The sequence below is a fragment of the Bos taurus genome, chromosome 9, assembly GCF_002263795.3.
Source record: "Bos taurus isolate L1 Dominette 01449 registration number 42190680 breed Hereford chromosome 9, ARS-UCD2.0, whole genome shotgun sequence".
NCBI lineage: Eukaryota > Metazoa > Chordata > Mammalia > Artiodactyla > Bovidae > Bos > Bos taurus.
Genome location: NC_037336.1, coordinates 27559296 through 27584227, shown reverse-complemented (window position 1 = coordinate 27584227; position 24932 = coordinate 27559296).

Below are 24932 nucleotides of genomic sequence, written 5' to 3'. Positions count from 1 at the left end.
TAATCAATTACACGAAGATACTGGCCATTGGGATAGAGAAGTGACAGAAAATTCAAGAACTCTTAGGGAGAAGAAGCATTTTAATTTAGAGAATTAACTGATGGATAGCCCAAAACAGAAGGAGGATGTAGTATCAAAGAGATTTTAAGAGACCAAAGCTTTCATGCTGCTGCTAAGTCGCTTCAGTAGTGTCCAACTCTGTGTGACCCCATAGACAGCAGCCCACCAGGCTCCGCCATCCCTGGGATTCTCCAGGCAAGAACACTGGAATGGGTTGCCATTTCCTTCTCCAATGCGTGAAAGTGAAAAGTGAAAGTGAAGTCACTCAGTCGTGTCCGACTCTCAGAGACCCCATGGACTGCAGCCTTCCAGGCTCCTCCATCCATGGGATATTCCAGGCAAGAAGGTTTCATACTTATGTGCTAAAATGCAAGAAGTACTGAAAACATGCTGCTGTGGAATTTGGCACACCTGAGTTGAAATCATCACTCCAGTTTCCAAATCATAAGATCATGTTCAACATGTTCGAATTCTATGGTTCTCTAAGAAACAAGGGGTTTCTTTATGGCCTTTCTTCACACCCTCCAGTCAGTTTCTGTGTGCTGTCATTCCCATTTCTTAAAAGCAGTTTGAATCTATAACTTATTAGCTTTTCTATCCCTTTATTACATCTTGATTGAACTGCAGAATGCTCTTAATTGGTATTTTTAGCCTCTAATCTCTTTAGAATAAAGAAAAACAACAATTTTACTTAAACAACTCTGGCTTCAGTGTGAACAATTTGAAGGGGAGAAAAGAGTTTTCCAGGGAAAGTAGTTGGGGGTATTGGAATATTCTAGATGATTTGGAACAAATATGATCTTGGGTGGCCTTGGCCTGCAATGGCTTGGAGTGGGGTTTGGGTTCCCAGTCAGAGATTAGGGGTGGGTGATGGTAGTGAGAGCAGCAAATCCTAGGCACTAGACCGGTGGTCAGTGACAAAGGGCCCTGGCCCTTCAGCTTTGTGGAAAAAAAGTTCCCACAAAGACAGAAAGTAGTGCAGCAAGTAAAGTAATAAGAGGAAAAAGAGTACGGTACCTGTGGATAGGCACACGGGCAGACTCAGACAGAGAGTCCCTGAGTCACTTCCTTGTGGCACTCTGAATTACTTTTATAGGGTTTTTTTTTTTTCAGGTTTCCTTTCGCCAATAATTTTGATTTGCCTGGTTCACAGTTCATATTTGGTATGTCTTAGGATCCTTCTATGTATGCTTATGCATCTCTTAGTCAAGATGGGTCCGACTACAAAGGCATCTGGGTAGAGCATCCCTTGGCATTGCTCCCCATTTGTCCTGCAAGGAGCCTTTTCTGCAAATGTGTGGTCAGGGAGGTCTCCTGACTTTAGGAATGAGAGACATGTGGTCTGGGAAGGGTCCCGTCTTCTCCCTTAATTGCTATTCTCATCTTGAAGTTTCAGTTAATAGGGAATGAATCTCCAATTGCTTTACGCTGGGGGTGCCCATCTGTCTTCTGCCTCAATTAGATTAGACAGAGGGCCATAGAGGTTCCTGATGTGGATGGATTCTGAATGATATGGGATGAGAGAGATATATGAGAGATTACTCCTTGATTTCTCATTTGAGCTGCTCAAGTGAGATTGATTTTTCATTTGATGGGAGAGAGTTCTGGAGGATATGGGAAGGGAGAGATATATGAGAGATTACTCCTTGATTTCTCATTTGAACTACTGGATGGAAAAAGGCTTAAGTAGGACAGAAAGTTATTTGGTCTTGGATAAACTGACGGTGAAATGACTTTCAGAGATTCAAGTGGATGTAGAGAGAAAGCAATTGAGTCTGATTCTGAGTTAGAGCTATAGATGTAATGTCATGAGTATGTAGGTGCCTGTGAATTTATAGATGAGTATTAGTTGTCAAATAATAAATATATAATGAGAATACCAATAGAGTATGACATTAGAAATGCCAGCATTTAATGGTATATAGAAGACGAGAAACCAGTGATAAAAAGTAGCCAGAAAGGTAGAAGGAAAACAAAGAGTGTGGTGTCATGATAGCTATCATGATAGCTACCCATGATAGCTGCCCCAAAGATTGTCTCTGGAAGAACACAGTAATCCACAACCCTGAAAGATGCTAAGCAGTGAAGTAAAATGAAGCCTGAAAAGGACCCATTGGATTTAGCAATATGAGTGTCATTTAAGGACATTAGTGGGTAGATTTCCCATGGAGTAGAAAGTGAAGAATGGGTGAAGTTTGAGATGAGGAAGAAGAGAATGTAACAGCTACTTAAAAGAAGTTGAACTGTGAAGTAAAGGAAAGAGATAGAAATTTTGCTTTCGCAGCACACAGTTATGGAAGAACAAAAGGCACGACCTTGTGATGTCCATCAGTGCGCCCGGCATAGCCATATTGGTCTGAGACCAAACCAGAAACGTGCACCCCTAGTACCCTTATCTAAATATCCTCCCATATTTTGAACCAAGGGTTAAAAGTTAATAGAAGCTTTATTATGAAATATAGTGACTACATGTAAAGCTCCGTATTTCCCAGTCTGTTTACACATCATTGTGAATCCTCACAAGCCCACTCTGGATGGGAACTTGGAAAATTTATGCCGATTGGAAGACTGGCATTTGTGTTGCCCAGTAACACAAAGCCATAAAGCAAACAGCCTATCTTTTTTTAAAAAATTGATATTTTGTTTATTACAAATTTTAAAATAGGACATTTAAATATCATTTATGTTGATTACTGAGTTTTTTGACACCCCCCCTTAAAATATTCACCTAAAATGACTGCCATACTGGTCTTACTTTGATGCTGGTCTTAGTCTAAAGGCAAGGACATCTGGTCTGATCTGATAAATAGTGCAGATAATGCGGTTGGAACTACTTGTGACAGTTTAAGAAGTATGTTAAGTGCAGATAGTCCTCAGAAAAGAGCTGTAAATAGTAATGATGTAGCTAACAACAAAGCATAAATTAAAGGAACATTTGTTTATTCATTCAAGCAGAGAACATTTTAAATATTCAAAACACTAACTTGAATTTTAGAACCTCCATATTTACTTATATGACACAATGCTTTTTTCTAAGGAATCCTGTAGTCTAATTGAAAATATTTTGCTCCCACACTTTGTGGGTAAGAAATCATACTTCCATGAATTTAAAAATCTCATGAAAGTATAAAAAAGTATAAGAAATAAATTACACTGACTTTTAGTATAATTTAATAGATGAGGAAACAGTAGAAACAATGAGAGACTTTATTTTCTTTGGCTCCAAAATCACTGCAGATGTTGACTGCGGCCATGAAATTAAAAGAAGCTTGCTTCTTGGAAGTAAAGCTATGACAAAACTAGACAGAATATTAAAAAGCAGACACATTGCTTTGCCAAAAAGGGTCCATCTAGTCAAAGCTATGGTTTTTCCAGTGGTCATGTATGGATGTGAGAGTTGGACTATAAAGAAAGCTGAGTGCTGAAGAATTGATGCTTTTGAACTATGGTGTTGGAGAAGACTCTTGAGAGTCCCTTGGACTGCACGGAGATCCAACCAGTCAATCCTAAAGGAGATCAGTCCTGGATATTCATTGGAAGGACTAATGCTGACACTGAAACTCCGATACTTTGACCACCTGATGCGAAGAGCTGACTCATTTGAAAAGACCTTGATGCTGGGAAAGGTTGAAGGCGGGAGGAGAAGCAGATGACAGAGGACGAGATGGTTGGATGGCATCACTGACTTGATGGACATGAGTTTGAGTAAGCTCCAGGAGTTGGTGATGGACAGGAGGGCTGGCTTGCTGCAGTCCATAGGGTCGCAAAGAGTTGGGCACAACTACCCAACTGAACTGAACTGAATTAGCATTTAGACTAAGTTTGGGTGGGAGGCTATATTTCAGTGTCATATTACTAATTTTTAGTTATGTCAGTAAAATTCCATTTTATGCAGAGAAAGACGCTTGACTATTTCTTTGGTGTACAAAAACACAGAAATGTATATATGTGTTTTTCCTTAGTACCTCATTGTGCCTTTCATGAAGCCTCAATATACAGACATTTTTGCTGTGGTCCTTTTAACAGTATTTTGAATTATTTATTTTCATTTTGCTTAATTATATTAAGTATTTCACTAGAATAATTTTTGGAGTCTAGTAAGTATGCGTTGCATGTGCTTAGTCATGTCCAAGTCTTGCAGACCCCGTGAATTGTAGCCTGCCAGGCTCCTCTGTCCATTGGTTACTACAGGTCAAACTAAGCTCAGCAGATTTGGTATTTCATGATTCTAATTCTGAGCTCCTATTCTACGTTAGTACATAATCTGTGTAGAAAAGTTTTGTATTTAAGAAACAGGTGGTTTTCTTTTCACTAACTATTCCTTTAGCTTATAAATCCAAAGGATTCAAAGTTATTTTCTAAGGCATATGCCTTCTTTCCAGTTTCTTCTAATTTTTATGCTTATTCTAGATTATTGATATACATAATTACACATATTCCTAAAATTAAAATCTTACTTAACATCCCAAATGAGAAGACTTTAAAATTTATTCCCTTGTCATACCTGACATTGTATTTTCAAGGCAGCATGGCTTTGGGCAGCCCAGCATATGTCCTTCCATTTGCTGGCATTTAAGAGGGTCAATAAATAACTCTCATGTCTTGTGCTCTTGTGTTCAAAACTGATTGAGAGATCAGCACAGCAGTCAGACAGACGGAGATAAATATTTAACTTTTTATTTCTCTGATAAATGTTCATCTGAAAAAAATGTGTCTTTAACTCTGTACAAAATGGACAGTGATACCCCAGAATTCAGCAGACAGAGGTTGCACTGCTGCTGCTACTAAGTTGCTTCAGTCGTGTTCAACTTTTTGCGACTCTATGGACCATAGGCCAGCTGTCCATAGCCCACCTCTGTCCATAGGATTCTCCAGGCAAGGATACTGGAGTGGATTGCCATAGCCTCCTCCAGGCAATCTTCCCGACCCAGGGATTGAACCCGAATCTCTTACTCTCCTGCATTGACAGGCAGGTTGTTTACCACTAGCACCACTTGGGAAATTCAAAGGTGACACTAGGTATTCCCAAAATGCTCCTAGTTACGACATAGAGAGCAACCCGCCCCCCCCCGCCCCCGCTTTTTTTTTCTTCTATGCATGCCAAAGAATTGATGTTTTTGAACTGTGGTGCTGGAGAAGACTCTTGAGAGTCCCTTGGACAGCAAGGATATCAAACCAGTCAATCCTAAAGGAAATCAACTCTGAATATTCATTGGAAGGACTGATACTGAAGCTCCAATACTTTGGCCACCTGATATAAAGAGCCGACTCATTGTAAAAGACCCGGATGCTGGGAAGGATTGAAGGCAGAAGGAGAAGGGGATGACAGAGAATAAGATGCTTGAATGGCATCAATGATTCAATGGACTTGAGTTTGAGCAAATGCCAGGAGATAGCAAAGGACAGGGAAACCATGCATGCTGCAGTCCATGGGGTCACAAAGAGTTGAACACAACTGAGTGACTGAACAACAGCACAACAATCTGTTGGGAAATTCACACCTCCTCTCTAGAGGGGAATAAGTGGAGAATCAAAGGCTAGGAATGGTTCTTAAATTGTGGTCAGAGGATCTGCAAGGCCTCCTTTTAGAGCTCTTCAAGGTCTTCCTTTCGGAAAAGGCAATGGCACCCCACTCCATCACTTTTGCCTGGAAAATCCCATGGATGGAGGAGCCTGGTAGGCTGCAGTCCATGGGGTTGCTAGGAGTCGGACACAACTGAGTGACTTGACTTTCACTTTTCACTTTCATGCATTGGAGAAGGACATGGCAACCCACTCCAGTGTTCTTGCCTGGAGAATCCCAGGGACGGGGGAGCCTGGTGGTCTGCCATCTATGGGGTCACACAGAGTCGGACACGACTGAAGCGACTTAGCAGCAGCAGCAGTATCAGCAAGGTCTTCCTTTTCAACCACATGTTTGTGTGAGACTGGATCCTCTTCATGTACTTCAACCAGAAAAATATACTGTGTCCAAGGGAATGAGAAGCAAATATGAAGACCCAGCTGTCTTCTGTTAAGTTCAGACATTAAAAGTATTTGCAAAAAGTGTAAAGTGATGCATCTCATCACACTGATTTTTTGGCTTGAAAAATATTATTTTATGAAACTATGTTACTTGTATTAACATAGAAAAGTTTATTGCTGCTATTTTAAATGAATTAATAACTATTTTAAAATTTTCACAGTTCCTTATATAGAAAATATAACTCTTGTAAACGAAAGTTTTTTGGTGTCCTCAGTAGTACTTAAAAGTGAAAAGGTATCCTGAGAGAAAAAAATTGAGAACTGTTGTTCTAATGGAAGTGCCTTCATTTGGAAGCATGAGGAGTGGGAAATAACTATCCATTGTTCCTTTTTCTCATCCTGAGGTATTTGACATGGAGATTTGCTTCATTGCAGGGTGTTGCTTTAGATGCAGATGTCCTAACCAAAGTATACATATTTGCCAAACTTCTTTTTGAACAGATCTTGGTAGTCTTTGATGTTGACTCACAGTGAAGTGAAGTGAAAGTCGCTCAGCCATGCCGGACTCTTTGTGAGTCCATGTATAGTCCATGGAATTCTCCAGTCCAGAATACTGGAGTGGGTAGCCTTTCCCTTCTCCAGGGCATATTCCCAACCCAAGGATGGAACCCAGGTCTCCCACACTGCAGGTGTATTCTTTACCAGCTGAGCCACAAGGGAAGCCCAAGAACACTGGAGTGGGTAGCCTATCCCTTCTCCAGCGGATCTTCCCAACCCAGGAATCTAACTGGGGTCTCCTGCATTGCAGGCAGATTCTTTACCAACTGAGCTATCAGGGAAGCCCTAGCTCACAGTAGATACTGACTAAGACTCTATCCTTGACCAAACTCTAGTCTCCTTTGTGGTCTCTTCTTGACTAGGTCTCACAAGTGGTCTTCTATGTCATCCTGCATTTGCCAAACCTGCACTGTCCAGTCTTAGCAAGAATTCTGCCAAGTCATTTTGCCAAGAATTCCCCCACTCTTAATACCTGATCAAGTTCCACATCCCCTAACTTCCTTGTGTAAGTCCTTGATCTGATGCCTTTTAGCAAAAATTCTATAAAGCCAGTTTAGCAAGAAATCTTCCTAGCCTTGATGTCTCCTCTTACTAAGTTTCCATCCACCAATCCCCATCATCCTGAACCTTGCCTATAAAGCTTCACATTGTGCTTGGACTTGAGCCTGGTCTCTTTTCCTTTTACAATCAGTAGTCTTGAGTAAAGTATTCCTGACCATTTTAAGAAGTGTCAGAGTAATTTTCTCTTTCACAGTATCTGGGGTAGACTTTATTTAAATTTTATTTGGCTGACTTTGCTTCTTAGTATTGTGTTATTGGCTTAAATTGAGGGACATTATGAAAACAACAAATTGCTTGCTAAAGAAGCAAAAGGGTTCCCTTGAAAAGTTTTGTTTCTTAACAATTTTCTCACATAATGTAATTGAAGTTTTTTTTAAATTACAACATGATGGCATCTCTGGTAAGCCTCAGGAAAAATGTTTCTCAGCAATGAGGAGCATTATACTTATTTTAATGTGTTGCTTTTCCCTGCTTTGTAGAGGCTGTCAATCGAATCCTTATCATCATTCCTCTTTTTGATGGCTGCTAGAAAGTTTAGCCAAATTAACAGTCCTCCATGAAATGTACTGCCCAGTATAAGGAAGTTCTTGTTTGCTAATCTAATTCCTAGCTGATTAACTCCACTCTCATTTTGATCTCTATTCATATTCATTTACTCTTTTATGTATCATCTTATTTTGCTTATTTGCTTTAGTTTTTTTGTCATCTTAAATCTTTTCTAGACGCTTGCAGATTTTCAAAAAATGGTTTAAAAATAACAAGTTGAGTAAATCACATGGGCAGAGAAAGCAGTGATTTTGAACTCATCCCATGTCTATATCACATATTAGTTATTTTTCCTCCATATCCCCAGTCAAAAAAAAAAAAAGAAGAAATGAAACTAAATCTGCAAGGCTAATGTTTTTATACTAATTAAACATGGGAAATTTGGGGGTTTTTTTGTTGCCCCCCATAATTACTCTAGAATGCCTCTGTCACAAAATGCTGCCACTTTTTCATCTGGAAATTCTTCGAATCAGTGATCTAAGTGAAAAGACTTAAAACATCTGAATCCCTATCTTGACTTATTTACTGAAATATTCTTCCATTTTGGCCTTCTTACTCCCGCTACACAAAAAGTATTTATTTCTTTATTGAAAAACTCATTACATATGCTTGTGCGATGTCAATTAGCCATGGTGAAACAAGAATTTTATGTTTGAGCTACAATGAATTTCTAAGGAAATCTGTTGTTTGCCAGGCTGCGACTGCAGTTGGAGAAGATCCAAATCATTACCTAAATTTACATCCTATTGTTATGCATGAATCTTTTTACAACTTCCTATAGGGTATTTAGAAAAAAGCAAAAGTTTTGTTTTTTTTTTCTTCTTGCTTCTATTGTGCTAATACCTTCTTATGTAGCTCGCATTTTGGGGTAAAATCTAAACTAGAAAAGAGAAAAAGCAAAACTAAGTCTCATAAGGAACTCTGCTTGGAAAGAAAGGGAATTGGCTGGTGGAAAGCAGAGCTTCTTTGTGGCATCAGAAGGGAAACCAAAACCAAAAGTAACACAGTAAAAACGTAAGCTTTGCAGTGAGAGTCTGTTTGCATTGTTTGGGAAATAATTTAGCCAACTATGTCTCTACATTTTGGGGTATTTGAAACCAGTTCTTTAAAAATAGTATTAAGTTATTTTACAATGAAAAATCAAGCGACTGAGAAAACAGCATTAAAAGATTATTATCTCACATTGTGTCCCTGAGAAAACAAACTCTGACGCTGAGGTTTGTGTGAGGGAGGTTTACTGGGGAGGGTGCTCCACAAAAGCTCTTCTAAAGGAGTGAGAGCCGCAGGATTGGACAGACAGAGAACTGGACTGAGGTGCAGACACAGCAGAGACCTCGGCCAATCCCAGAGGAACTATGGCTGTAAAGTTTCATTGACCTAAACCAGACTATCAGTTATTTCTCCAGCAAAAAAAAAAAAGTTATTTAATATCTGCAAAGTATTTGAATACAGGGAATGGTGGTGGGGGTGGGGGTGGGGGTGGGGGGAGTGGTTCTTGCAAACTTCGCAAGCCATATGCAAGTCCCTGCAAGCCAGGGACAGGAGAACTCTTTTATAGAGGGGAAAAGGAAGTTTGGAGGGCTGTAGAAAACAGAGTCCCTGGATTTTCATTGACTGAGTCCTTTCCAGGAAAGAGGAGTCTTGCTTCTTCCTGTTGGACTCTTTTTATTGTCATAAGATGAGAACTCTCCCAGCCTATCTCCTGGCTCTTTTTAATTGAAGTTGTTGTTAATTTTTATAGTTATATTTTCAGAGTTGTGCCAAATTGTCTCAAACTGAGGCAAGAGCCAGAAGTTTGTACCTTTAACATGGTCCCTAGATGGGAACTGACTGGTGGTGGGAGACATAGCCTGGGGCCAGGCATCTCCTTTCATTTGAAGGCAATTTAGAGGAGGAACTCAACTCCTGAGCTATCAGCAGACAATGGTCCTAGCAGCTGGGGTGGTAGGCTTGCTGGGCGGTTGGGGCGCTGAGGCGGCAAATCTGAGTGACACATCACAGCATCTGTGAGCTGCTTGCATCCACGAGCTTTGTATTTTTGTAAGTTTGGTCCAACTAGTAAAAGTTTCTTCAGGTTCTATTTGGTCTCTTTTTCCTGGGAGATTTACAAGAAAATTAGTAAGACATATTGTATTCCCCCTGCTACAGCAAGTTTGTTAGGGGATGCATACTGATTGAAACCACCCACGCTGGCCGGCACCATAGTAACCATTTGCATGAGTTGTTTTATGACAGGAGGTCCTGGTAAGGAACATGGAACTAATAACCCACCACCAACCAGAAGAGTTCTGGAAAGATCAAAAGGAGACACCACGTGTCTGACCACCTCCCAGAATCCTTCTCGCTGGCATCCATCTTGGCTGTTTGATGTGTGCGCCACCAGGAAGGACTCTGAGTCAGAATGATTGGCTAAAGACAACAGGGAAACTAATCCCATCACCATAAAACCCGAGACTGAAAGCCACGTGGCAGAGCAGTCCTCCTGGGTTCCCTTACGCTACTGCTCTCTGCCTGGTTGTCCCTTTCCCAATAAAATCTCTTGCTTTGTCAGCATATGTGTCTCCTTGGACAATTCATTTCCAAGTGTTAGCCAAGAGCCCACTTTTGGGCCCTGGAAGGGGTCCCCCTTCCTGCAACAACTTTAGAAGCCAAAATATCTCCTCTGCTGTACATTCTGAATTTCTTCTGCCTGTTAAGTACCTTTGCAGGTCTAGGTGCTTACTGTGGGCTAGCCCTATCTTCTTCTTGAGATATCTTTGCTCCTAATCACCATACCCTTGTGGCTGCTGCGTTTGTCAAGTATCTCTCACAATCAGGCAGAAAAGTATGCCAGTGGATCACATGAATGCTAAACACTTTGTCCCCTGCTTCCTTTACATAACAGGAAGACTGGAAGCCTTGCAGCCTCCTGCGAATCAGGATTAATTCTATCCACTTATGGAAAGTGGTGGCTTGGTTCCTTCTTTCATGGGGTTCCCAAATGACCAAGGTGCAGCCACTGCTCAGAGTTCAACTGGGCGTTTGCTATGTTCTGTAGTGGAGCCAGCACACCTAGATTTGCAGAGCCTAGACCTGCAGGCGAGAGAGGCACCCAGTCCCCAAGTAACTCACTGAGAGTGACACTAAGCAGAGGGATTCCCACTTTCTTGCCTGGGCTCCCAGATCCAGACACAAGCATTCTAGCTACTGGGGACGCAGAACCATATAAGCTCATTGATTCAGTATGTATAGCAACCCCCTCATTATCCATGGGGGATACAAGACCCCAGTGGATGCCTGAAACTGCAGATAGTACCAAATTCTACATATACTATGCTTTTTCTTATACATGCATACCTAAGGTAAAGTTTCATTTATAAATTAGGCACAATAAGAAATGAAAAATAATAACAGCAAAACAATTATGACAGTATACCATAGTAAAAGTTACGTGAATATAGTCTCTCTCTCAAGGTATCTTCTTGTACAAATTTAATTCCTTTTCTATCTTAGTTAAACACTTAATCACTCACTATGGCTATAACTTTTTCAGTTTGAAATACAACTGCAAAACTAGCACAAATTTCTGTTTCCTTCTTTACAATTTCATGGATAAAGGATTTGTTTTTACCATAGACCTTAGCAACTTCAGCACACGATTTTTTTTTCCTTAATAAGTGGAGAACTTTCACCTTTCCACTTAAAGGAAACACTTTACAGCTTCTCTTTGGCATATGTGAATTGTCAGCATCACCATTAAGTGAAATAAGGGTTACTTGGACACAAGCACTGCAATACCACGATGGTCAATCTGACGACTGAGATGGCTAAGCAACTAACGGGCAGGGTATGTGGGACAAAGGGATGATTCACTTCCCAGGCAGGATGGAACTGGGATGGTGTGGGTTAGTGTGAGATATTAACAGAGTACTCTCAATGTCAACAAGTCATGAATTTTTTATTTCGGAAATTTTCCACTTAATATTTTTGTACTGTGTTTCAACCATGAGTAACTGAAACTGAGGAAACCAAAATCATAGATAAAGGAAGCAGGGGGAGGGGGCATTGTATACTACATTCTGGGGAATGATGTCCCATCCTTGCAGGATATGATCTCCAAGCTGACACCTCAGCTATGACTTCAGAGGCTTTTCCATTACTCTGTCAGGCTGGCAGCTTCTGGGAGGTTCAGTATGCAGTAGAACCAGTGAATCCTGTGGTCAGATGTCCACAACCTCACCTAATTTGCACTCAAGTGTGTTCTTCAGTTGATATGATTATATAAAGAATTTCATTTATGAGTGTCAAACACTCTTTAAGCTTATAATATTGGTACTGGCTGAGGCCCTACCGGCAGAAAAGGAGTCAAAGTAACCAACTTAATCCCAGTTGTCCTGTTGATCTTAAAGAATGGTGTCATATGGGGGCTCAGCACTGATTTCTATTGCTGGCAAATTGGATGTCATAGCAGCTGAAGCTAGATCATCTTTGGTAAGTGGGAACCCATGCTGTAAGGTCCAGTTAGAGTTTCCATTCCTCCCGCCATGGCTACAGCTTTCATGCAGCAATTGTGCCAGCACTGGGGTGGCTAATGACAACAGCTGGTTGACATCACCTGGCTGGATTACTTTGTCAATACGTTGGTAATTTACTATCTTTTCTAGTGTGGGCATTCTCTGGGGGGCTTGGATATGTGAACAACTGACTCCTTGGAAAAAACCCTGATGCTGGGAAAGATTAAAGGCAGGAGGAGAAGGGGATGACAGAGGGTGAGATGGTTGGATGGTATCACTGACTCAATGGAAATGAGTTTGAGCAAGCTCCAAGAGTTGGTGATGGACAGGGAAGCCTGGCGTGCTGCAGTCCATGGGATCACAAAGAATTGGACACAATTGAGTGACTGAACTGAGTGTGGGTATTCTCTGGGGGGCTTTAATAATGTAATATAAAATAACTCAGATCCATTCCCACAGATTCATCCACATGCCCCTTCTCTAGACCTTCTTAACCCTGATTTCCAAATCTTTCTCCTTCCCAAAATCTATCCTCAGATGACTACTGTTCCATATATTCCAACCTCAGACTATTTCTCTTTCCTTGCAAAGTGAAAGTGACAGTCACTCAGTCGTGTCTGACTCTTTGCGACCCATGAACTATACAGTCAATGGAATTCTCCAGGCCAGAATACTGGAGTAGGTTGCCATTCCCTTCCCCAGGGGATCTTCCCAACCCAGGGATTCAACCCAGATCTCTCACACTGCAGGCAGATTCTTTACCAGCTGGGCTACCAGGGAAGCCCCTTCCTTGCAAAGGGGATGACCAAGTACCCCACCCAAAGATGTGCCTACTGGGGAGCATTTCCTTCACTGCTGACTTTCTGGCCCTCCTTTAAGCATAGCTGGACTATAGCTACTGTTCATTTTCAGCTTGTAGGCATATAGCAAGCCTACCCATCCTTAAAAGAGCTCAGTCATTTTCCTCCTGTCATTTGATTTTATGAGACCCCCCCGACCCCTTGCCATATGGCCACAAATGTTAGCCAACAGAGTGGTACCAATGTGACACTGGTGAGTGATATGGGAGTCTGGGCCACCTGTTTTTGCAATTTGCTTTGCCTTTTGGCGCTGCTCATGTCTGATCCTTAGATATATCATTTCTGTTTTATAGTGGATTGCTACTGGGCTAGCCTTCCAGGCCTTGATGCATTTCTGACAATTCCCAGCTCAAGATGGGCAATTCTTGCAGGATAGTCCATTGATGCTCCATGGTCAGGTGCTCCATCTTGGGCCCCAGGGGCTCTTTTCAATGTCACAGAATTCTTTTCTGTAGAAAACATGGCTTTGCTTCAGCACTTTAGGTATTCACATTGTAATTCTTTCACTGGGGCTTTCTATAACCTCCACATGGCATTGTTTCCCATCACAAATGCCTCTAAAATGATGGATGCTGCATTGTCCTATGGCTCAAATGCCGGGTCTGGTCGCACTATTGCCCAGATCTACTATTAAGAACTTGCACGGACTGGGCCCCACTCAAAGCTGGTGACCTTTTAGTGTCACTTGGTAGTAAGGACAGAGAAGAATTCCCAAGTGAGGAACATGCTGCTGATGCAGTTAGATACTTACCTTTGATTTAACTAGAGCAATTTAAAATTGATGATAAAGGATATTATGTTTCACTATAAAGAAGAGCTGGAAGTTGCTTTATTTTTAATATTATGTAATGTGTTTGAAATCTGTTTTTATTCTAGTAGCAGATAACACAGTAAAATATGTTTTTGAGGAAATCCTTATTGAAAGTAGTGAATATTATCATTGTTCAAGTTAGTTAAGGGAACTGCTGAAATATAAGAGAAATACAGCCATGTCCTCAAAGTTAGAAACAACTGGGCAATGAAGTGCCAAAGGTCTATGTTCTTTAATCGCCTAGGCATTTGCTTTTAACTTTAGAATACCCAGAGCAAGGAAGGCAAGATGAAATTTAAAAAGTGTTTGGAACCAAATGCTTCCATGTACAAAGACTAGAACTGAATCCTTTGGTGACACAAAGAAGGAAGATTTGGCCCTTGGCCCTCAACATATCCTATTCCATAATATTAATATTAATTTTTGAACAATCTCACCTTGTAAACATACATAGAGTGAACCTACACTGGCCCTTGAAAAGGCTTACATTGTGATCAGAGGCCTCAAAAAAGAAATTATGTTGCATGACATGGGCAGCTCAAATCATTCATTATGACATACATTTTGATGGATAGCATACACTATTTCTTGTTGTTCTTAGTCTAATAGTTTCAGGCATGAAACATTAGCCACATGAGGTCACTGTTGTTCATACATAAATTACAACTACTGTATAAATCTTGATTCTCCTGGTTGAGTGGTCTTGAGGTCTATGACTTGAATAAATAATATGTGTGTGTAGTGGATGTGGGGCAGGGTAGGATATTCTGTAAAGCATATTCTAGGAATTTATTGAAGATGCTTATATATCTTTATAAATTAGCAACTACTTTGAATAAATCTAGAATTTAATTTTTTAGGTAGTTCAACTAAGAAAAAAGGTTTAATAACATATACAAAAACTAACTTTCTGCTTCGACTAGTTCTGAAACTGTCTGCATATGAAAGTCTATCATTTACTCTTCACTGGCAAGTTTTAAAGATCTTGTCTAGTTTCACAGTCTTACATGCAGTCAATTATTATGGAATGACTTTAGCAACAATAAGCAAATTATTTATATGATCTTGAGTGTGTGCTCAGTCGTTTTCAACTCTGTGACCCCCTGGACTGCAGCCCACCAGGCTCCTCTGTTCACGGGATTTTCCAGACAAGAATACTGGTGTGGGTTGCCATTTCCTCCTCCAGGGGATCTTCCTGGCAGGGGGATTGAACCCATGTCTCTTTCATCTCCTGCTTGGCAGGTGGATTCTTTCCCACTAAGCCACCTGGGAAGTGCAAAAATAGTAGCTGCCAATATAAACTAGTCCGTTTGGAAGTAAGGTGCTTCAGTTATTGAATGATCACAGAAATACCAGGCTTTCCAAACAATGGAGCATCCTGGATATGATATGTGTGTACCAGAGGACATCATAATTGAGTGTGCATGTGTGTGTGTGCTTGTCTAATTCTCCCAGGGTGCCAGTGCCACACAACTGATACTGTGAAGCTCACTGACAACCTCTGTGAAACAAAGTTCAATTGACCCTGCTTAGAACTGACCACTTCCTTGTTCTTAAAATTCCCTCTTCTGCTTCTAATAATTCTCCCATTCAATAGTTGTCTCTGTGATACTCCTAAATATTGGTATTCCTTATGTCTCCCTTAATCTTCTTTTCATGTATCTCTAGTACATCCCTAAGTGATCTGATTTATTTCCATTTAAAAAATACCATCTATTAGTATATGCTGATGGAGAAGGCAATGGCACCCCACTCCAGTACTCTTGCCTGGAAAATCCCATGGATGGAGGAGCCTGGTGGGCTGCAGTCCATAGGGTCGCTAAAAGTCAGACACGACGGAGCGACTTCACTTTCACTTTTCACTTGCATGCATTGGAGAAGGAAATGGCAACCCACTCCAGTGTTCTTGCCTGGAGAACCCCAGGGACGGGGGAGCCTGGTGGGCTGCCGTCTATGGGGTCGCACAGAGTCGGACACAACTGAAGTCACTTAGCAGCAGCAGCAGCAGCAGTATATGCTGTTAAGTACATGTTTGTATTTGCGGCCCAGTTCTTTGTTTCCAGCTCATGACTAGCTAGCATATCCAAACGGCCTCAGGGCACACAGACCTGGCGCCTCAGCACCTAGTGCATTCACTCCAGGCGCAGCGGCAGCATGCTGAAAATCTCTCGAATCTCTCGAGTGAGTCTGTGTGTGAAATGTGCAGGTACATCATGTGTGCCTCAGCTCATGTGCAAGTTATTTGTGTTGGGGTTGCATTAGCTCACTTAAGCGTTAAGACTACTAGAAGAAGCATACAAGATGAAATTCTAACCTATGTGGAAGAGGAAGTCCCTAATACTCTTCTCTCTGTCAGTATTTTTTGAAGATCTTTGGTAAACCATATAAAATATACTATGTTATCACATAAAATATTGGGAGTCATCAAGACTGGTAATTGAATTTTTTCCTTCACTTGGTCACTTTTTCATTTATCTGTCCATATTGTCTAAGATCCTTCCCCAACTGTTTTTTTCGGCTGCCTTCAGAGGTCCATCAGAAAATAGGCTACTTTATTCCACATACTTACTCCCTCTCAAACACTAATGAGAAAAAAGTATAAATATTGGGATAGGATCACTAGGATGTTTGCATTCTTATGGATATTTCTTGTGATCACCTGGCATCTCTTCATTTTTTAGGATATTTTTTAAAAAAACAAATTTTTTACCAAGTAGATTCAGTGGAGATATGAATGATGGATCTTTGTGAAGATTAGATATATATAGAATAAAAGAAAATTATTTATTAATAAGAGTATCATCCAGTGTGTTAATATTAGTATCATGTGAGGTAAAACTAATAGACATGTTAATAGAATAAAATGGGTCTGATACTTCTTCAGGGTATTTTCAGTGTTAGAGAGTCCACCTACCTATTCATTTCTCTTTTATGATTAGTAGGCTAATTAATTTTGAAGAGCTATATTTGGCAAGCCCTTATTAAAGTAGGATTATGTCATCTTGATCGTCTCTTTTATGGGACCAGAGATGACTAATTAGAAAAGTATACTAACCTCGGGTTTTGCTAAAGGTTTTTTGCTTAATGAGTTCATTCTGGCTGGTTAATTCCAAGACTTATTTTAGTCAGTAACTGTTTTACTTCCTGTTACTGTAAATTATGAAATATTGACCTCCTTATCACTTCCTACTCTTCCAAAACTTTCAGTTCAAGCCTGTTTCTCTGGACAAGTTCTAAGCATTAAATATTCCTCTAATGCAACATATGTTGAAGTCATAAATCAGGTCACTTGCCTGCTTAATGTAAATAACTTGGAAGACTGATTGACACTTCTTGGGTTAACAATAACAAGGACAGCATAATTATGAGGATTGAGTAATATTTTGTGTTCTGTTCTAATACTTACAGTATTTCTGGATGTAGACTGAATAATAACATATAATAAATCTTTTTTGATTTGGAAAATAGCTTATTCTTTTCTTGTTTGGTAATAAATATACTCTCTTAACAAAGAGAAACATTTTTCACCTCTCAAACCAGTGCCGTCAATTAGAGACAGAACGCAGAAGCTGGCATCACAGATAACAGCTGTCCTTCAAAGCATTCTTTTTTTTCCCCTTAGTCTCAGAAATTATTGCTAACCTAACTGACATCCAATTAAAGACTCTGGGAGGCAGCGAAACTCAGTCTTCAAAGATTGCTGATTGCCAACACCAGTGTGTGATTGTGCGCGCGCGCGCGTGTGTGTGTGTGTGTGTGTGTGTGTGTGTCTGGACTTGCCAGTGTGTTTTCATACATACCCTTTCCTGTTCTTTGCAGGTAGAGGAAAGAAGCAGATGCTATTCCAATACAACTATTTATTCTATGATTTCTAGATCAGAGTTCCCTGATTTCTATTTTAGTGCCTCATCAACATTCATATGGTGCGGTTGCTGTGAGATGTATCATGTGCCCTGTGGTACATTCCGTTACTATTCTCAATGATATGTTGCCCTCTCTGTAAGAGGTTCTAGTTCCATGCTCTATTGGCATTAGTTTGACCATGCTACTTGCCAATGATTACCATGCTACTTGGGAATGATGTTGCCACATCCTAGCAAGAACTCTAACAGCCATCATGTGGTTCTGCCATTGAACTTTTTTTTTTCCTGCCAACACACAAAAAGTATTAGCATGAGTGAGCTTTTTTTAAGTTGAAATATTGGAATAACAGTAATGCATTCTACACAGATAAGGCCTGACCCTTTTGGTCGAAGAAGACAAATGAGGTGAGGCTGTAGCTGACCTGCAGTTGAGACATAATGAAGTAAGATATAAACTTTTATTGTTTTAATCCACTGAGAGTTTCAGAGCATTTGTTAATAAATAATAACTTAGTGAAAACTGACTAATATGTGTACATATAACTGTAACATTGTTGGTCATAACCCAAATAAAGTGCTATTCTACTATATCTACTTAATTCTTGTGACAATAAACATATCAAGTAATACATTTTGTGGTTTCAAATGTTTAGTGTTAAAACAAAATATAGGGAATCTGATCAGTAAGCAGGAGCATTTACAATTCTTCAGATTCCAACTACTCCCCATCCATTTGACTGAGAATAATTATCAAAAAAAAAAAAACAGGCATGAATGTTCAAACATTTGTATTAGACTCGCTCAGTTGTTTTAAACAACATGGCAAACAAAACTATTACATCCGGTATGTACACAAAAAGTAGTATATTTATAAATTGTTTAGAACCCAACCTGAAACTATGTTGTAACCTCACTGTATTACAGTGTTACAACTCATTTTTGTATGTTGTGTTTCAGTTTAACAGATTTGAGTTTATACCAGGCGACTCTTAGAACATGTGTAATTTAAGAAAACACATTTTCAGTTCTCAAAAAACCAAGCCAAAATTAGTTAAAACCCAGTATTATATTATCCAGTGGAGCATTGTGGCAGATTATACTTTTTATGTAATTATCTTTCTAAATTAAAATTTGGTTTCCAGAATTTGAGCCAGAATGTCTCCACAGTCCTTTGCCAGTTTTTAACTAATGTTGCACCAGTGTGCATCTTGAAATTCTTAAAAATATTCTCTTTGTTGATATGCAGAGATAAGGTCATTTGTACTATGGAAGGCAAAAAGGAATAAACGATCTTTTTAAAAAAATTTTAATTGGAGGATAATTGCTTTAAAATTTTGTGTTGGTTTCTGCCATACAACAACGTGAATCAGCCATAAGTATATATATCTCCCTTTCCTCTTGAGCCTCCTTTCCCTCCTCATCCTACCCCTCTAGGTCATCACAGAGTGCCAGGCTAAGCTTCCTGTGTTATGCAGGAGCTTGCCACTATCTATCTATTTTAAATATCTTTCATACACTTTAACTCATGTTTTTTAAAAAACAGTGTTTGAACAGTTACTGAATACCTAAAGTGAAAAGACTTGAGACCTTTGGAAATATACAAGAGAAGAAAAAATATGTTTATGTTTCAACAGAAAATAATCTTTAGTAAATATCAAATGGGTGGCATAAATACACTGATAACAGAAAACTGAGTGAAAAATTGAGTTAATTCAAAATTGAGCTTTGAAGGATGGGTTGGATATGAAGAGTGAGTGTGTGAGAGTTGTGCACTTTTACCTCTGTGGCCTTGGTCCCTCCTCTTTTAAAGAAGAAAAGTGAAGGATTTGTGAGTATTTAAATTTAACTCCGATGACCATCATATCTACTACTGTGGGCAAGAATCCCTTAGAAGAAATGAAGTAGCCATCATAGTCAACAAAAGAGTCCGAAATGCGGACTATTTTGATGCAGTCTCAAAAACAACAGAATGACCTTTGTTCATTTCCAAGGCAAACAATTCAATATCACAGTAATCCAAGTCTATGCCCCAACCAGTAACGCTGACGAAGCTGAAGTTGAATGGTTCTATGAAGACCTACAAGACCTTTTAGAACTAACACCCAAAAAAGATGTCCTTTTCATTATAGGGGACTGGAATGCAAAAGTAGGAAGTCAAGAAACACCTGGGGTAACAGGCAAATTTGGGCTTGGAGGACAGAATGAAGCAGGGCAAAGGCTAATAGAGTTTTGCCAAGAGAACACACTGGTCATAGCAAACACCCTCTTCCAACAACACAAGAGAAGACTCTACACCTAGATATCACCAGATGGTCAACACCAAAATCAGATTGATTATATTCTTTGCAGCCAAAGATGGAGAAGCTCCATACAGTCAGCAAAAACAAGACTGGGAGCTGACTGTGACTCAGATCATGAACTCCTTATTGCCAAATTCAGACTTAAATTGAAGAAAGTAGGGAAAACCACTAGACCATTCAGGTATGACCTAAATCAATCCCTTACAATAATACAGTAGAGGTGGGAAATAGATTTAAGGGACTAGATCTGATAGACAGAGTGCCTGATGAACTATGGATGGAGATTCCTGACATTGTATAGGAGACAGTGATCAAGATCATCTCCAAGAAAAAGAAATGCAAAAAAGTAAAATGGCTCTATGAGGAGGGCTTATAAATAGCTGTGAAAAGAAGAGAAGCTAAAGATAAAGGAGAAAAGGAAAAATATATCCATTTGAATGCAGATTTCCAAAGAATAGCAAGGAGAGATAAGAAAGCCTTCTACAGTGGTCAATGCAAAGAAACAGAGGAAAACAATGGAATGGGAAAGGCTAGAGATCTCTTCAAGAAAATTAGAGATACCAAGGGAATATTTCATGCAAGTGAAGTGAAGTCACTGGGTCATGTCCAACTCTTTGCGACCCTATGGACTGTAGCCTGCCAGGCTCCTCTGTCCATGGGATTCTCTTGCCATTTCCTTCTCCAGGGGATTTTCCCAATGCAGGGATCTAACCCGGGTCTCTTGCATTGCAGGCAGATGCTTTATACTCTGAGCCACCAGGGAAGCCCCTTGTTACATTTCATGCAAAGATGGGCCCAGTAAAGGGCAAAAATGGTATGGACCTAACAGAAGCAGAAGATATTAAGAAGAGGTGGCAAGAATACACAGAAGAACTGTACAAAAAAGATCTTCACAACCCAGATGATCACAATGGTTTGATCACTCACCTAGAGCCAGACATCCTGGAATGTGAAGTCAAGTGGGCCTTAGAAAGCATTACTATGAACAAAGCTAGTGGAGGTGATGGAATTCCAGTTGAGCTATTTCAAATCCTGAAAGATGATGCTGTGAAAGTGCTGCACTCAATATACCAGCAAATTTGGAAAACTCAGCAGGGGCCACAGGACTGGAAAAGGTCAGTTTTCATTGTAATCCCAAAGAAATGCAATGCCAAAGAATGTTCAAACTCCTGCACAATTGAGCTAATCTCAGTTCAGTTCAGTTCAGTCCAGTCATTCAGTCGTGTCCAACTCTTTGCGACCCCATGAATCGCAGTACGCCAGGCCTCCCTGTCCATCACCATCTCCCGGAGTTCACTCAAACTCACGTCCATTGAGTCAGTGATGCCATCCAGCCATCTCATCCCCTGTCATCCCCTTTTCCTCCTGTCCCCAATCCCTCCCAGCATCAGCGTCTTTTCCAATGAGTCAACTCTTAGCATGAGGTGGCCGAAGTACTAGAGTTTCAGCTTTAGCATCATTCCTTCCAAAGAACACCCAGGGCTGATCCCCTTCAGAATGGACTGGTTGGATCTCCTTGCAGTCCAAGGGACTCTCAAGAGTCTTCTCCAACACCACAGTTCAAAAGCATCAATTATTCAGCACTCAGCTTTCTTCACAGTCCAACTTTCACATCCATACATGACCACAGGAAAAACCATAGCTTTGACAGGATGGACCTTTGTTGGCAAAGTAATGTCTCTGCTTTTGAATATGCTATGTAGGTTGGTCATAACTTTCCTTCCAAGGAGTAAGCGCCTTTTAATTTCATGGCTGCAATCACCATCTGCAGTGATTTTAGAGCCCAAACAAATAAAATCTGACACTGTTTCCACTGTTTCCCCATCTATTTCCCATGAAGTGATGGGACCAGATACCATGATCTTCATTTTCTGAATGTTGAGCTTTAAGCCAACTTTTTCACTCTCCTCTTTCACTTTCATCAAGAGGCTTTTTAGTTCTTCTTCACTTTCTGCCATAAGAGTGGTGTCATCTGCATATCTGAGGTTATTGATATTTCTCCCGGCAATCTTGATACCAGCTTGTGCTTCTTGCAGCCCAGCATTTCTCATGATGTACTCTGCATAGAAGTTAAATAAAGCAGGGTGACACTATATAGCCTTGATGTACTCCTTTTTCTATTTGGAACCAGTCTGTTGTTCCATGAGCATTACATTACTAGTGTGTGAGATGAGTGCAATTGTGTGGAAATTTGAGCATTCTTTGGCATTGCCTTTCTTTGGGACTGGAATGAAAACTGACCTTTTCCAGTCCTGTGGCCCCTGCTGAGTTTCCCAAATTTGCTGGCATATTGAGTGCAGCACTTTCACAGCATCATCTTTCAGAATTTGAAATAGCTCAACTGGAATTCCATCACCTCCACTACTTTTGTTTGTAGTGATGCTTTCTAAGGCCCACTTGACTTCACATTCCAGGATGTCTGGCTCTAGGTGAGTGATCATACCATCATGATTATCTTGGTCGTGAAGGTCTTTTTGGTACAGTTCTTCTGTGTATTCTTGCCATCTCTTCTTAATATCTTCTGCTTCTGTTAGGTCCATACCATTTCTGTCCTTTATCGAGCCCATCTTTGCATGAAATGTTCCCTTGGTATCTCTAATTTTCTTGCAGGGATCTCTAGTCTTTCCCATTCTGTTGTTTTCCTCTATTTCTTTGCACTGACCGCTGAGGAAGGCTTTCTTATCTCTCCTTGCTATTCTTTGGAACGCTGCATTCAGATGCTTATATCTTTCCTTTTCTCCTTTGCTTTTTGCTTCTCTTCTTTTCACGGCCATTTGTAAGGCCTCCCCAGACAGCCATTTTGCTTTTTGGCATTTCTTTTCCATGGGGATGATCTTGATCCCTGTCTCCTGTACAATGTCATGAACCTCCGTCCATAGTTCATCAGGCACTCTATCAGATCTAGTCCCTTAAATCTATTTCTCACTTCCACTATATAATCATAAGAGATTTGATTTAGGTCATACCTGAATGGTCTAGTAGTTTTCCCTACTTTCTTCAATTTAAGTCTGAATTTGGCAATAAGGAGCTCATGATCTGAGCCACAGTCAGCTCCCGGTCTTGGCTTTGCTGACTGCATAGAGCTTCTCCATCTTTGGCTGCAAAGAATATAATCAATCTGATTTCGGTGTTGACCATCTGGTGATGTCCATGTATAGAGTCTTCTCTTGTGTTGTTGGAAGAGGGTGTTTGCTATGACCAGTGTGTTCTCTTGGCAAAACTCTATTAGCCTTTGTCCTGCTTCATTCCGTGTTCCAAGGCCAAATTTGCCTGTTACCTCACGTGTTTCTTGACTTCCTACTTTTGCATTCCAGTCCCCTATAATGAAAAGGACATCTTTTTTGGGTGTTAGTTCTAAAAGATCTTGTAGGTCTTCATAGAACCATTCAACTTCAGCTTCTTCAGCGTTACTGGTTGGGGCATAGACTTGGACTACTGTGATATTGAATTGTTTGCCTTGGAAATGAACAGAGATCATTTTGTCGTTTTTGAGATTGCATCCAAGTACTAGCTCATCTCACATGCTAGCAAAGTAATGCTAAACATTCTCCAAGCCAGGATTCAGCAATATGTGAACTGTGAACTTCTAGATGTTCAAGCTGGATTTAGAAAAGACAGAAGAACCAGAGATCAAATTGCCAACATCCATTGAATCATGGAAAAAGTAAGAGAATTCCAGAAAAACATCTATTTCTGCTTTATTGATACACCAAAGCCTTTGACTGTGTGGAATACAACAAACTGTTGAAAATTCTGAAAGAGATGGGAATACCAGACCACCTGACCAGCCTCTTGAGAAATCTGTATGCAGGCAGGAAGCAACAGTTAGAATTGGACATGGAACAACAGACTGGTTCCAAACAGGAAAAGGAGTCAATCAAGGCTGTATATTGTCACCCTACTTATTTAACTTATATGAAGAGTACATCATGAGAAACTCTGGGCTGGATGAAGCACAAGCTGGAATTGAGATTGCCTAGAGAAATACCAATAACGTCAGATATGCAGATGACACCACCCTTATGGCAGAAAGCGAAGAAGAACTAAAGAGCCTCTTGATGAAAGTGAAAGAGGAGAGTGAAAAAGTTGGCTTAAAGCTCAATATTCAGAAAACTAAGATCATGGCATCTGGTCCCATCACTTCATGGGAAATAGAAGGGGAAACAGTGGAAACAGTGACAGACTTTATTTTTGGGGGCTCCAAAATTACTGCAGATGATGACCGCAGCCATGAAATTAAAAGACGCTTACTCCTTGGAAGGAAAGTTATGACCAACCTAGACAGCATATTAAAAAGCAGTGTCATTACTTTGTCAACCAAGGTCCATCTACTCAAGGCTATGGGTTTTCCAGTAGTGATGTATGGATGTGAGAGTTGGACTATAAAGAAAGCTGAGTGCCGAAGAAGTGATGCTTTTGAACTGTGGTGTTGGAGAAGACTTTTGAGAGTACCTTGGACTGCAAGGAGATCCAACCAGTCCATCCTAAAGGAGATCAGTCCTGAGTGTTCATTGGAATGACTGATGTTGAAGCTGAAACTCCAATACTTTGGCCACCTGACGTGAAGAACTGAGTCATTTGAAAAGACCTTGATGTCAGGAAAGACTGAGAGCAGGAGGAGAAGGTAACGATATAGGATAAGGTGGTTGGATGGCATCACTGACTCAATGGACATGAGTTTGGGTAAACTCTGTGAGTTTTTGATGGACAGAGAGGCCTGGCATGCTGCGGTCCTTGGCGTCGCAAAGAGTCAGACACAATTGAATGACTGAACTGAACTGAACTGATACAATATCAGTTATTCATGAGCATTTGGGTCAAAGATCTCTAAGTACTGAGTGACTGTAAAATTTGTCTAAACTTGGATACTTTTGAGAATTAAAGGGGGCATTATTAATAATTATCCTGGAATAATA